The sequence below is a fragment of the Charadrius vociferus genome, unplaced genomic scaffold, assembly GCF_000708025.1.
Source record: "Charadrius vociferus isolate BGI_N301 unplaced genomic scaffold, ASM70802v2 scaffold429, whole genome shotgun sequence".
NCBI lineage: Eukaryota > Metazoa > Chordata > Aves > Charadriiformes > Charadriidae > Charadrius > Charadrius vociferus.
The window spans coordinates 1,542,506-1,548,505 of NW_009650250.1; positions in this window are offsets into that span (position 1 = coordinate 1,542,506).

The window sequence follows — 6,000 nt, forward strand, 5'->3', positions numbered from 1 at the left end:
CTCCTCCCTCTTCTGCTTAACAACAGCAAGAAGCACCTGTATGAACCCAGGCTTCATTTTCTATTGTTACAGCAGCTGCAATAGCAGCGTGTGAGCTGTTCTGATTGCTGTAGAGTGCATCCATATTGGTAAGTGCCTTTTATTTTTTGTGAGCACAAATAACATCCTTTTTTTTTTTTTAACAGAAATGAAAGAATAAAGGGTGTCATCGGAACTTCCACCAGAGTAAATGTTTGTCCGCTATACTGGGGAGAGGGATTAACTGGCAGCAGAGCTACAGATAAACATTTCCTGTGCACATAGTGCCATAAAACTGCATGAGGAATATTGTGCTCAGAGAAAGACAGGGAAGAAAAAACTCCACCAAAGCCATTACAGCCATTGCAATAATTTACTGATATTTGGGCCATGCAGTTCAGTTATCCCTCTGTCAGGATACGACTAATTTCACTCTCACAAAACCTAAGTAATGAAACTTCTTAAATTTACAAGTTTGCGGTGGAAGTAAAAAAACCCCAATGGTTTAGTATGAAGCTCTACCTGATGAAGAAACAATAAGGTTGCTTTTGATTGCCCATAGTGACTGTCTTTGAACCTGATCTTCCATCACTGCCTTTTACACCAGTTTACCAAGTTTTGGCATATGGACCATCCTTAGGGCCAACAAAGACTCCGTTCCATGGCTCCTCTTCCTCCCTCATTAATTAAAATCCAGAGCTGAGGAATAAATGGGTTGCAGGGACTTGGATCAACCTTCAGAATTGGATGAAGTTCAGTGGTTCCCAAGACACAGAAAAAATCACCGAGCCACAGTATCCTTAACAGCAGTAAATTGCTATGGCTGATGCTCTCATGAGACTGAGGAAGAGTGGGCAGCTACATCATGAAAGAGGGTTCACAAACATGCAAAGATCATAAGCCTTCATCTGCAATTTGAAAGTAACTTGTAGGTGGTGCTATAAGCCAGAGAACAGCAATGGAAAAATAAACAGTTTACTTTGTGTAAGGGGATATAACTATGTAACTTCCAAGGATGGGCTTTCAGAAGCAATGATGCGCTTTCTCTAATGTGCATCTTCCACTGCACAAGTTCCAGAGGCCTAGAGGCCTGCAGATTATAAAACTTCAGAGTGTAACACAAGCATAAAGATAATTGTATAGACTTTCCTCAAGGCAAAGGATGATAAATGACTGAGCAAAGCATTTTGTTGTTGCAGAACACTACACACACTCCAACCAAAAAAAAAAATACTATGGAGATTAAAATTCTGAAAGAAACACAGAATCTGGGAAAAGGAAGCTTAATGAGCTACCTCACTACAGGCAGCCTTTGTATCTATAATTAATTTGATGTTTCCTCTCACATTTACTTTAGGAAGGGGAAAAATGACTGTAACTAACTTTCTAAAAGGTGAACATCAAAGCTTTGAAGTGATACTATTTCAGATCCAAAATTTCTATCATTGTGTGTATATGTACGGGTGAACAATTAGCAGCAGGCTTTAAACCAAGGACTGGTATTTTAAAAAATCATTAGCGATTAGGTGCCTTGATTTTTGAATGACCAACTTAACATCCTCACCAGGCGTGGTTTTCTGAGGGTTAGGGCTTTCTTCCCTGGATTATGGACCCTGGCAGCAAGTCAAACTGAAACCCAGAGTGAGTTACAACTTCCAGAAACCTTAACCAAAATCCTAAGAAAATCAATAGCCCTGATTTCAGGGCTTCTGTTCTGTATTGTCCCATGCATTAAGCTTTTAAAGCAATGAGTAGTAAACAAAAATACTATTCTCAGCTGCATTTTGTGTGCCTTTGCAAAGACATCATCTCTGACAATAGAAAAAAGTGAAGTGGCCCTGAGGATCTGACAGGCAAGTGAAGGATGAATGAATTTTATTGTGATAAACCGAATCTCTTGTGATAAAAAACATCAGCTCAGTTAAAAATCAGGCATGTATCACAAGCTCACTCTTCTGATGCAAGTTAGATATTTATGCAATTGTGCTATCTCCAGGTTTCAGAGCGTAGGCCCTCAACATGCACTGCAATATACAAACGCAGTGGCTTAAACCCACCACTTTATGTATCTTAGTGCTCCTACCATTGTGTCTACTAGTATAGATGAGGCAGTCACAGCAGCTGCAAAATCAAGGAGGAGGAGGGCCAGATACAACCACAGACATCTGTACAACATGTTTCCAACTCTGCTGTTAGCAGCTAAGATGTAGACCAAAAGCCACATCCACAGAGAAAAGGACAGAGAACTGAGCAAAAGTCTTTACTGAATTATGTTCCATAATAAATACAATAATGCCACCCGGCTCTGTAAGTCTCTTCCCTGCATTCAGTCTGGGCTGCCAGAACTATTCTTTTGATCTTTTATTTAGCTATTTGATGGAGATTCTAACAGCACCAGAATTTTTTGTCTTCTCACACTTGTCCTTCAGACTTTCTGTGGCATTAACACAACTTTCCCCTCTACTCTGAAGTATACCAGCATGGAATCTGAAAGTCAAGATCTGCTGGGAGAATTTAGGCATGTCTCAAGCCAACATATCTGTTTTCTCATCAAATACTGGCCTATTTGAAAAGCACTTAATGCCTGCAGACAACCTGAACATTCATGGTTTCTTTCAAATGGCCTTTCTTTCTGGTCTGTGTTCACTTCCACAGTCTACTACTTTTACCAGTGTATAGTATTGATGCACAACCATCCACAGCACACTTTTAAAGAGAAGAAGCATTATTCCTCCAGGGATGATGTTATTATAGGTCTGATTCCCATAGCAAGTACACCGCAACCTTAATAAACCATGTATTTGCATCAGGGGATTATGTCCATGAGTGCAGGGGAATGGACTCAATTAATAGTCTTTCTCTATCCCTGACTGCTGTGATCCCTACAGCAATTCTGCACTGCAAAAAACATAGCTTCAGAATGACAAATTGATGCTTTTTTCCTTTTAAAAAAAGTCACTTCTTATTTTATGGCCACACCAGATGCACTTTCCTCACTCAGATTTAAGGAGGACAAGCTGGTTATATTTCTTTCTAGTTTTGCCAGAAGCTTTCTATTTTGTGCTTGATTCCTCAGGACAGGGCTGATCTAATTCCACAAACTATGGTTGATCTGTTTTGCTTTTCCTGAGCAATAGCTCACAAAAATAATCTCTATGATCCTGACTGCAGCAATTGGGCAGGATTAGAAAGTCAAAGGTCTGACATACGCAGGCATGTACCTTTCTCTTTAATTCTGTCTGCCTCCATTATCAGACAGTAATTCAGATAATCTTCCCTTTGAATTTTAGATAAATAACTCCTTGTACCTTTTTTTTCTTGGAGTTTTATCCCCTCTGCATGAATGAAAATATATTGAGAACTACTACTGTGAAAATAAAGCAGTCCCCTTCTGTTGGCTGTAGGGTGCCTGATCTGAAGAGCCTCTCAGGACTAGCAGTTGGCACCAGCTAGCATCTTTCTGGCAGTCTCAGACAAGCTGCCAATGCCAGAGTGAACTGAGGACTCACTGCTTTCATGCCTCCGGAGAGGTTCTCATTTTCAACAGTAGTGTAAGGGCATACTGGTAGATGCAGGCAGGGTGGTTTGTACTGCTAATGCCTCTGCTGTCTCTCTCACATGGATAAACAGCTTATTTCAAGATACAGTGCCACCAAATTAATTGTCCAGAACACATTTTTAAGCCTTTCCCTCACACAAATTAAAAGTTGTCCATCTCCTCAGTGAAAAGATGCATTTTAAGTTTGTACTACAGTGGAGTTAGGCAGCCATGTGTACATGCAGAATTTTGCTCCTCGACAATATCCGTCCCCAGTAATGTCAAAATCAGTTGTGTCCCTTGGTGTCCTTGCTCTTGACAAGTGTAGGAAAGTGAGACTTTACAGACTCATACTCCTGCAGATTCTAAAGGAACTTTTTTTTTGCATAGTGTAAATTCAGATAGAATAAAAATTGTGTCTCCTGGATTGCCTACAGCTCGTTATGTTATTCTTCCAGCAGATGTTGCGGTGGTTAAAGTCCCCCAGCAGGATGAGAACCTGCAAGCATGATGCCTCCTGTAGCTGGAGTAAGAAGGCTTTGTCAATAGGCTCCCCTTGATCAGGCAGCCTGTAGCAGACATCAACCACACGGTTCCCTTTGTTGCTTCCATCTCTAATTCTTACCCATAAGCTTTCAACCTGCTCGTGGCTATTCTTCAGAGACAGTTCTTCACACTCTATCCATTTCTTGACATAGAGGGCAACGCCTACAAACCTACAAACTCCAGGCCTCAGAACATCCCAGTTCCAGGTTGATGTTACTACAACTTGCCTTAAAGAACTTCACTGTCTTGTTATGATTTCCCCATTTCAAGAGTTAAAAGTGCCTTCCGATTCTCCTTTCATCTTTTTTTCCTCAAAAATTCCTTTCTTCCTATTATTACTGGGCTCTGACAGCAGTTGTCCTATTTTATTTCATGTTTTACAGCCAGGTATCCTGCCTTAAAATTCAGAAGAGGGGGTGGAATAGCTTTCTTAGCAGTAAATGCCTGGGAAGGTACCAAGGTAACCCTGTTCCATCACTGTCACCATCTTTTATTCTTCAGTATGGGAGCGCTGTGCAGTGTCAGAGCTCCCCATTCAGTACACTGCTAGATTTGCTGATCTTGGAATCAATTCTACTGATCTTCTTTATTCTGGAGGTAAGGAATATGATGTTTTTAATTTATAAAAAAATAGTCTTTTGTTGTTGTTGTTGTTAAAGTGAGTGGTTTCTTTCGTATGATATATCTTCTACTAGCTTACTGACTGGAAGGGTGGAAGAACTTGTCTTCTGTTTCACAGTATTTCTTTAACTGGCTCTGTAGATATTTAAGATTCAGGGACTGCTGGGGGGGCTAATTTAATTAATTGGGGTGTGTGCTTATTTATTTTTCTATTAAATGATCTAAATAATTACCAATTTATCAGAGCACAAGAAAAAATAATCCCTCTTACTATCAAAAAATGGCAGAAATAAATCAAACACCAGAGCACGAAATATCCCTCAAACTTTGATAATAGTTAGCTGTCATATTAGTCATTTTTTTAATCTCCAATATTGCCACAGCATACCCCATCCAAAAAATAATACCCCGGGGATCTCTACACTCTTAGGATAATTTTGACTGGACTTGCTTCCAACAAAACTAAACATCATCTGGTTATTTACCACAACACCTACAAGGGCAATGTTTGCACAGAAGGCAAAAAAAGTAAGTCCAAACATTTCTTTTCATCAGCCTATGCAGAGGCATGACAGGTTTATCCTGATTTCCCATCTTTTCAACAGTTTTTTTCCTCTTATTTAAAAATAAATTAAACCCCTTGTACTTGAGACAAAATGTGAACATATGAAGCAATCACATCGTACAGGTTCAGAAAGCATGGAATTAGAAACTAAGATACATATTTAAATCTCAGGTTTTCTTCAGACCTTTCTTGGAATACAAACAATAAAAATGGCTGGTTTGTTTTAAAAATAATCCAGAAACATATACAATATACTTCCACCAGTTTACCCATCTGAACTGGGGAAGAATTACCAGCACCGTGGTAACAATATATAAAGGGTGGATGTCCATACCTACACTGCCATCAGCATTTGAACACAGTGAGGAGCATACCATTTCTTCAGGACTGAACACAGAACAGAAAGTACTTTTGAGAAATATACCTTGTGCATACTGTGAACTGTAATTTGACTGGGCTCCATCCTATACACTTGGATTTAAGGTATGTGTGTATCAGTCTACAAATGATCTGAGTTAGACTCTACTTGACAGATTGCAGGCAAACACCAGCCTATGCAAACATCTTTCCAAGTAAGCAATTTATATGGTTGTGCACATATATAACACAGTGTTACATAGTCTTTAAATGAAAGGCAGCAGTGAAGGAGACAACATTCACTGCAGGATAAGGGAGATTTATATACTCCAGCCAGCCCCAAATCTATTTCCCT